We start from the raw sequence: 9829 nt of genomic DNA, 5'->3' as shown, positions 1-9829 counted from the left end.
CTCCCTGGACCAAGAGCTGAGAATCACATTTCTGCTTGGTCAGGCCGGCTGCCTGGAGGAAGATGATTGCAAGCAGATGTACCCATGTTCTCATGTGAAAGGAATTTCAGCTTTTGTGTCACGGTACTGTACAACAAGCACCCGGCTCCAGGGAGTGTTTTAGTGCTCTTTAATTCCTTGCAGGTGCTGGGAACCAGCGTGTGCCGGCACAGCAGGGCTGAGACCCATGGGGGATGGCACACCTGGGGTCAACAGGAGGGCCAGAGGCCAAAGGCATGACCAGCAGGCTCACCTTACTGCAGGAACCCAGGCTGGGGGGCATTAAGACCCATTTTCCTCGTAAACACCAGCAATACTCAAAACTTCACAAGCTGCGACTGCTAAACTGTGTGTCATACCATGAGTGCAGTGGTTTTACTTCTTATAGATAACAAGATGGATGTCAATAATATCAAATTAATTTATCTGAATATGTAGCTAATGAGGAACAGACAGTGAGTGTGGCACCTGTAGATTAAAAAGCCCCTTTTTTCAGTGGAACATCCCAGTAATGTTGCAAATGGCTCAAAGAAATTGCAGTCAATTTAAAGAAACATTTGGTGCAGTTACAGCTGTATTTTGGAGGCATAYTGTGCATTTTTAGTGCCAGAACAGCTAAGACAAGATCCATACCCAGATAGTCAGTGGAAATGGATGTACCCTTTGGATCATACTTTAGGATATCTGGCCACATCAGGGTGAATGTTCATGCTCATAGGACGTACCCGGACATGCAGTGGAAAAGCAGCTGAATGCAGCCCATGAGGGCCCAGAAACTGCACATGGGGCTCATCTCTAGGCAGCCAGCCATATGTCCACATTCATGGAGAAGTGCCAGGAAGGGAGGCTCTGCCTACTGCCACCACTTGGAAGTAACATGATCCTGCARACCTCAGAAGTACCACCACTGTGACTTGCTGTTTACTCAGCAACACCCAGTCCACCTGGCACAGATTTTTAAACCTAAAGGAACAGCACCTGGAAGCCACSAAAAGCCTTTTATTTTCTTTGCTGACTTCACAGAAAACATCAGTGCTTACTCAAGAAGATGCCTTCTTACAAAAATAAAATTTATCTCCAGGTCTGATCTGTGAGGGTCCGATGCAGTGAATGCTTTTTTAACAGCAAAAGTGGGTTAAGCAAACTCTGTCCTGCTTTTCCCMACACTGCTGTGTCTGCCCACTCAGCTCTTCATAGAGCCATGYRGTAGTCTGGATCAGGGAAGCAGCTYTGGCAGCAAATACCCCAAGGGAAAAGAGAAACAGCCTTCCCATCATTTCACTGTTCTGATCCACCCTCTCACTGACTGAATGAGACACAGCACAGTGGACAGGAAAACACCATGCAGTGTTGAGAGCCAGGTCAGATGAGACTGGGACACACTGTCATGTCTCCCCGCCAGGAACAGCCTCTCTTCCCCTTCATTCCTTCCAGGAGCTGCTCTCWTCACCTTTACCACCTTGTCTGGAACACCGTGTGCCTTCACCCACACAGTTTAACTCACTAAATCACCAGAAGAATAATCTGGCAGAAGAATAATCCAGAAAAAACAAACCCTGCAGCAATGGAGGATTCACCCCTGCTTTAAGTGCACAGTGGCAGCCCAAGAAGCTTTGTGATAAGGGCAGCACCAATATCTGGGGAGCCTTGCTTCCACAGGGATTCCTTAGGAACCTCTCATAACRTTTCAGCTGCTTTCCTGGAAAATAAAGAAGCCTTTTCAGAGATACCTGCTCAAAAGCCACTCAGATGACAAGCCCCTCTTTGTATTTTGTCCCGCAAGGGCTTTAAAATCYCTGGACCTCCATCCAGCCCAAAGGTCTTGTCTTTTGTCAGCAATTTCCCTGCAGCAGGTGAAGGGCTTCTAACCAGAGTAGCTTGGGAGAGAAATCCAGTCCTTGGCACACTTTTGAGGTGGGAGATGGAGAGACAAATCTGSCACTTGCATTGTTTTTACAGCAACAGGAACAAAAAGGGGACTCCAGTGGCTTGGTTGCTTCTTCTCACCTTGCTGACTCCAGCTTCTGCAGCAAGAAGATAGTGCATGTCCCTGCTTGTCCCCAGGCACTCATCTTCACGCAGGTTTCTGTCTGCACACACCTTCTGGGCATTTAGAGGCTGCAGTTGTGCCAGGAGTTGCCTTCCTGCACTTTTGGCAGTGCAAGGGACACGAGCTCGCGTGGCCTCGGGGACAGGGGACAGTACCCTGACCCTCAGTGTCCAGGTGCCACCGAGCAGGGGATGCTGAGGGCATCCAGCCCTTTGCCCCAGCCCCTCATGGATGTGCAGCTGGTGTTGCACTCTTTGGCTGCCACGATCCATGACACTGTCCTCCAGCCAGAAGAGCCCTGTGACAGCCCGGTGTGACACTGCCCGGGGTGCAGTGAGGGGGCAGCTGCACCAGAAGGGCACCACAGTGACACTCAGGAGCAGGGACAATTCTGCCATATGGCCTGATCCAGGCTCCTTCTGCAGGCTGTGCTCCCCAACCTGAACATTCAGCACGTGGATGATACAACAAATCACCTATCAGACAGAAATGCAATGCCCTGCCTGTCTGGATGAAACACTGACAGGCAGCAACTGTGGGAGAAACTTCCATAATACACAAACGGAAATTTCAGCTAAGCAAAAACTCTGCATAAAAGGATTTCTGATGTTGTTCAGCCACCTTTCTTACAGCCTGTGACTCTGTCCGCATTTTTCGTAATCAAAACTTTCCTGCATAACCCCAGTGTCTAGAAGAACAGCTCTGAAGCAATACCTSAATTCATAAGTACAAATCTTTGTATGCTAGAACCAGATGCTCAGATAATGTTTTAAAAAAAACTAAAAAATAAGGATTAGGAAAAGAGTCATGAGACAAATCGGGTAAGACTGGGTGAGAATTTTGCCTCAGTAGATAGCTTTGTGTTATTAAACCAGTAACTGGAGCAGAAAGCTCCTTCTAGACAGATGCAAAAGGAAAGAAAAAAGGGGGTGTTGACGAGTCATTAGTCTGAATTAYTGGAAAGTGGGCAGCAAACTGACAGGTGGCTTCCAGCAAATTTCTATGTAAAGGTTTAGCAGAACTTTCCCAACCAAAGCTTTGATTCAACTTTCACTCCTGATCACTGAGAAAGGCTTAGACATTACCCTGAGGAAGCTTTGGTATTTGGAAATCTGATAATGCACATGTGATGGGGAAATGTCAGCAGGAGGTGGCTACTTTTAGCACTGTGGGAGATGGACAGGAGGGGATCCTGTTCATGAAGATATTTTATTTCAGATTGCTTGATCCATATTATTTAAACAGCACGCCAGCCTAAATCAGGAAGAACGACAGCTTCCTTTTTTATATTTGTGATTTTGCTTTGTGTTGTCTATAATTGCTGTAAACAGATCCTGCAGTTACTGAGCTATACAGTAACGAAATCATCCATTTTGGGGAAATTCTTCCTGTTCTCCTGCTGACTCTGCCTCTTGCTGGCTGCCCCCCTGCCTCCTCACATTCCAGTCATGGCTCTGTTTATATGCCGGTATTTTTCACAGTACCACTAAYTCAGACTGGAACATATTTGCACCTCTCTCCCTCGTGCTAATGGGCCTTGCTATGAATGGCCCCTTCTGTGAGGACATGCAGGAGCTTTCCAGCAGCATTTTGTTGCAGCATCCACACACAGGTACCCTGCTGCCAGCTTTATTCCATAAATAACCACAGCATCATTTTTTGGAGAGGGGCAGCGGGGTGGGGAGAAACCACAGCATCTCCCCCACCATCACCCTCCCCCAGTTAAATGAGAGAATTCTGCCAAAATCCTCCTCCCCTTCAGACTTCAATACTTGTCCAAAGCAGATGGCCCCATAAATATTACATCCTAGGAAACCCGATCAGTCACCTCTGGGATGWGCTTGAGCTCCTGTCTCTCATCATATCATCACTAGATTAGCTCTGGGAATTCTTTTAATTTAATCCTTTTAACAGGTCATGTGTGCRAGRAGCGGTGCCTGGGAAATCAGATGCMTTTGATCAGGCTGCAYTGTTGGTAGCCTGGAGWCAGCAGGTCCCCACTCACTGCTTTGGGGGAATTTTTGGGCACTGCACTCAGCTGCTGACCCCTCACTACCCAAGCCTGAGGCTCCAGACCTCAAGGGGGCCCACAACGGATGTGGCTGAACATGGGGAGGACAGGAAAAAGGGGTCAGAGTATCTGAGCAGCACCATCACGTGTGGCCAGAGTGTTCTCAGCAGGAAGACTTTGAGCAGAGAGGTACTTGCTACCTTCACAGGGAATGGAAAATGTCGTATCTATTTTAGGATGTAAGAGAGAAATCTATAAATCCCATTGTGTCTGTCCTTAGYCCCCCATACTTATTCAAATTACTGGATTTTAACAGGGGTTCAGAGACATCCCACAGGATTTATTCTCACATTCAGCCAAACTTCAGGCAACTGGGAAGAAATTCCAAGTACCAGGGATGAGGTGGCTCCTTTTTACAGTTATTGACATCAGTCTCTCTTCCTGCCCTCCTGCTGCAGCCCAAATTTCACACATTGGCAAAATGTCCCAGCTTGGTTTGTGTTACCTTCACTGCAATGTCTGCAAGGATGGGTGTGCAGGATGCAGTGTGTGTTCACATGGGGAAGAGAGGCAAGAACAGGGGCTGCTTTCCATGCCTGTGGAGCCAGAGGCTGCAGCAGGTAGGCTCAAAATTGCCTTTCCAAAGAATCTGGAAACCACTCAGTTTTTTTAAAACATCGGTACCGGAAAAGAAAAGCTGGGCTTGAGTCCTTATCTGGAAATGCTTGCAGGATGCAAATATTTGAAAGTAGCATTGCTAAACCAGAGTGGCCTTTAAATCATAACAAATCATATCTTGCATTTCTGCAATGCCTTTCATCCTATGTTCTCTTCACAAACATAAACACATGAAGTTCAACAACACATCTGGCAAAGCATTGTGCTGTGTGGGAGCTTCCACAGCCCAGTTTGGTGGATGAGCAGACRTGGGGTCAGTGGTGACCGGCCACCTCACATGAGACAGGATATCTGCAGCAGTGGCTGGAACACAGCCAAGATCTCAGCTGGAGCTGGGAGAAATCTTTCCCTGGTATCCCTGGGGATTTATTTGCCAAGAGACTTGGTCTCAGATCCAGAAAATCAAACCTTGAAGAGAGCAGGGGACAAAACAAACTCAACTTTTTCAGCAATCTTTTTTGAGTTTTCTGTGTCCATCTAGTGAATTGGCAATGTGGAGATGTTGTCCCATTTAGGTTTCTGTGTCCTGCATGCCCGGCTGGTATTCTGCTGGAAAACGATTATCAAGAGACGCATTAACTGTGTGGCGAATCAGAATTTGTTATTATCACCACCCCATTAATTTCCACACACATCTGCTGGAGTACTTGTTTCTGCCTGTGTCTCACATTTATCTTCATCTAATCCACTTTTTACTGCCCTTGTCTTAGTGCCAGCAACTATCATGAGGCGCTGTAAACACTTGTTAGTTAACCATTTACCGCCACCAGCTCTTCAAACTCCACGTCACACTAGTGSTTGGAGTTTAGTGAGTTTRAGATCTGCCATATCATTATTATTTSGCTACATTATGAAATAAGTCACAAGAAAGCACTCTGAGATGGTCCCAGCCCCGCAGGGGTAGGAGGGGAGAGGAAGTTTGGGATTTTCAAAGAGGTCCAGGAAGTGAGGAGCCCAGTTCCTCCTGGATGTCGGTGGGGCTGAGCTGGGCTCAGTCGGTGCCAACTTGTTGTAGAAAGCTCAGCCTAAATCTTTTGATAAGCAAATAAGTCAAGRGGTTTTGCACATCCTAAGTCTTCTTCATGTCCAGCACAAGCCTAAATGTGCCCTGACAGATCCCACCCTGCCGGCTGCTGCCACCSTCTGATTCAGCAGGGAGGTGGAGCAGAGCTGGCTGGTGGAAACCTCAGACTCGGCAGCCTTTCATCTCCTGTCTTTCAGCTGCCTTCCAAACAGGACACGTCCCCAGGGAAGGGGGAATGTTTCTGGAAAGACAACATATCCTGCTCTCAGAAAAGCTGGCTCCATATCTGCACCTACTTCCTCCAGGACACCTCAGGTTAAAATGATTTCTGCTGAATCAAAAAAATATTTTCCCATACCGCTTGACAGCCTCTTCCTCTGATGAATGCAATTATTTCTCACTAATTAAAGGGTGGCAGCAGGAAGACAGAGGAGTCAGTTCTCAACTGAAAACTCTTCATTTTGCTCAGCATTCAGGTAGCCAAAGGGCAGGAAACCCAAGCTGACTCCCTCCATGGCCCTCTCCTCCTTGGAGACAGAAGCAAAGCCTGGGTTCCATCAGCTGAGGAGGCCCTGGTGGTGCCAGACAGGAGTCATCACACACATGGTGGCCAATCCTCAGTGTGGTGGACACCAGCAGTTGTTACCCGAAGGTTTCTTCAGGCCCAATTCTGTATCTGTCAATGGCCAAATAAAATGCAAAAGAGATCTTAATATCATGTCCCAGCATCAAATGATTGCCTTGGTGTCCTGTGCTCCTTCCTGTCTGAATTTACTGTGCCCTGATGGAGTTAAACTTCCTCTTTCTGCCTTTCTCTGAAATACATTTACAGTTGGCAAACAGGATAAAAATATCCCCCCAGACCCCCCCAGGCCACTGCAGGAAGCCTAGATGCAAGGAGCTTCATTGCACTGAAGGCATCAGCAGCATGTCCTGGCACTGCCTAGACCTGTGGTGTTCCCCAACCTCTCTGTGGAGCAAGGAGGCACTGAGAGAGGAATCACTGCATTTCCACAGTGACAGGAGGCACCAGAGAGAGGAATCTGTGCATTTCTACCTGCACAGCCACCCACAGCAGTGCAAAGAACAAGTATCTGCCTGTCCCAGACCTCATCTGCCCCAATATCCCTTCTGCACCTGATCCCCTGTGCCATTGCCCCTCCTGCCTGCTGGCCCCTCTGTGGGGGGATTGTGTGCAGTTGATCCAAAGAGAGCAGAATGGCACATCCCAAATGCCCAGGGAGTGAATGAAGCCCACCTTCTTTCCTGCTCAGGCATTGCAACATCCCATTAACTTCAGCAGCAGGAAATTACTTCTTGTGTTAAGGTTGAATTCCTCTGACTTAAATTTCTACCCATTGGATCCTGTTATCCCCATGTCAGTAACTTTATGCCACCCCACCCCTCTCTTATCAGAAGGATTTTTCTGTGTGTGAGGACGTAAGGCTGCTTAGATTCCTCCTGGGTGACAGTGCCAGCCTTTCTACCTGAAGCCATTCCTGGGAAGGCTCTGTCTCCAGGCCGGGGCTCACCTGGACTGTTCTTCTGTGGGGTCTCCCCAGTATTTCCTCATTCTTCATTTGGAATCGGACCCCATAATTGGGCATCTCTCCCCAGAGTGGTCTTGTCCATCCTGCACAGACAAATGGCAATGTGGCTGCTTCTGTTTGATGCTCCTCTTCATAATCACTCTCACAGCCTTCCTGGGACAGATTCTCCTGATTTACAGGTGCTCCTTTTATTTTCCAAGCTGCAATGCACCTCTGTTTTAGAAATATTTAGACATGTTTTGGATGATTATTAATGGGGCAGTATTCCTCCTCATTAATYTGTCAATATCACTGTAGTTTCATCCCCTAACTTTCCCACAATGCACTTTATTTTGTAGCACAACTTGATTGTAGCATTCAAGGATTTAAATACTAGATGGAGTTTTGCTGGTTACAATTCTTTAATGTTTTTCTTTTTGCACACATTTTCTTGGCTTTAGTTAAACATGGGTCTCTTCCTCCTGAAATCTGTTTCTRGTGGTGGCTTGGACTGTAATGCTGGCTGTCATTATCATGCTCCAGACTCTTGTAGCATAKGAGACAAGAATGCTGTTGATCTCCATGCCAAAAGTAAATCTCAKGAGCTTATTTAGAAGCAATTTAACTTCTAAAGTTAAAGTTTAATTACTAAAGTATCTGAACATTTACCAGGTTAATTAGACTGGATCAGCAAAAATCTCATTCAGATGTAGTGGTTTCCTCATTTCCATTTAGATATGGATCTGTTTTGGCTTCTGCTGGGAACCTTCCTATCCAAGTCAGCAAAAATGCCTGCAGTAATTTTTCTCTTCTCACTTGCTTTGTATTTATTTTTCTTATTTCCAATTTTTGTCATTACATAATGGCACTCTGCTTCACTCCAAATRCAATGTTCTATCTGAAACTCACTGAAGCTGATGAAAGTCCTTCCACTGCTCTCAGAAGGCCCTACCTGAGGCTCATAATTTATGCATTACCTCGGCTGTAAGCATCTGAGATATGTAAAGAATATAATCTCTTTCTATCATGTCTTCTTTTTGTTCTTTTTTTTTTTCTTTCAAACACTCCATACAAGCTGTTAATGGAGCAAATGACATGGAAACATAATCTGTATTCCTGCAGGTTTTGTGGCTGTGCTTGCTGCTTATTTCTTATCACCTGAAGTGATAAAGCCGTGTTGGTGATACCATAATTGAGTTTAGTGCAAGTGATTTATCAAGTTGCCAAMAGAGAATGAAAACTTTGGGGGCATGGGGGGAAACAAGCAGCAGGAGAATATGGATTTTTCAGAAACAAGAAACTTGCTTTTCATGCAAATGGTTATGTTAATGAAAATCGAGGAGGGGGGAAAAAAATCAGAGTCATAACAGTTTTGCTTACAGAGCAGATGATAACTTATCTAAGGAAAAGGCTTTCAAAGCCTGCCCTGAAATGCCATGTGGGTTTCATTATCTCTCTGATAAAGCCTAGTGTGTAGGATCTGTTCTTCACTCCTTGCTGCTAACTGATTAGGAATAAGTCTATAACTCTTCATTATGCAGAGAAAATGTGGAAGGATCCCATACTTCAATGCAGGAACAACAAACATACTTTTAGTGTTTGTTTCATGGAAAAATAAATTTTTTTCTCAAGAACCAAATCAAARTCCTAATGGCTTCAAAAGAAAAACCTCACTGATTTCAGCAGAGTTTGAGGTGAGTGTTTGGCTAGTGCATTTCCTATTCTTACTTTTATAAATTATTATCTAATATTTGCATTGTAGGACTGCTCCAAAGCCCCAAACTTGGGGTCCCATTGAGCTGAGCTCCAGATAAGCACCCATGAAGACATCAAATTTTTTAAGTGAACGTGCACACAGCAGCTGCTGGAGCCTGTGAAAAGGCAGAGCCCTGCAGCCATTCCTCAGCAGCTTCAGGCCCCGTGGCTCCCCCTCTGCCAGGGACAGGGAAAAAGAGCCATGGGGACAGTGATCTCCAGGACATCCTGGGGGTGACACCCACGGGCCGAGGGAGCAGCCACCCACATGTCCTATTCCTGTGGCCATGCATTGGATGGAACTGCCCCTCAGCAGTTAATCAGTGAGCCCAACAGTTTAGTTTTAAGTTGTTTTTTCAAAGTGTTGCTGAACGAGTTARGAGAAAGTGCTGACACCTGGCAGCAGCACTGCAGCTTGAGGGCTTATACAGCTCCTGGCACGGTGTCTGTGGAAGCTGCTTACCCTTGGAGACCACCACCTTCCTCACCAAGCCCAAAATAAATCCATTACCACAACAGGTTCAATTTTATTCGGCTGGGGAATCATTGCTTTGGAGAAATTCTCCCTTTTATTTAATTCATTGTTTTGTTTTCCTCTCTACAGGTAGAGAAGAACTGTGAAACAGCCCTATCAGGAATTCTTAATTTTGATAAATTAATTGTCTCCCTGTAGAGTGATTGATTACAGGAGATGCTGGGAAATGCATTTGCATGTTTCAAAGCACCTCAAATTAATTAATTAT

This window comes from Malurus melanocephalus, unplaced genomic scaffold (genome assembly GCF_030028575.1).
Source record: "Malurus melanocephalus ecotype Western Australia unplaced genomic scaffold, MMel_1.1 scaffold_111, whole genome shotgun sequence".
In the NCBI taxonomy this organism is placed as follows: domain Eukaryota; kingdom Metazoa; phylum Chordata; class Aves; order Passeriformes; family Maluridae; genus Malurus; species Malurus melanocephalus.
Note: the sequence above shows the minus strand (reverse complement) of the source record.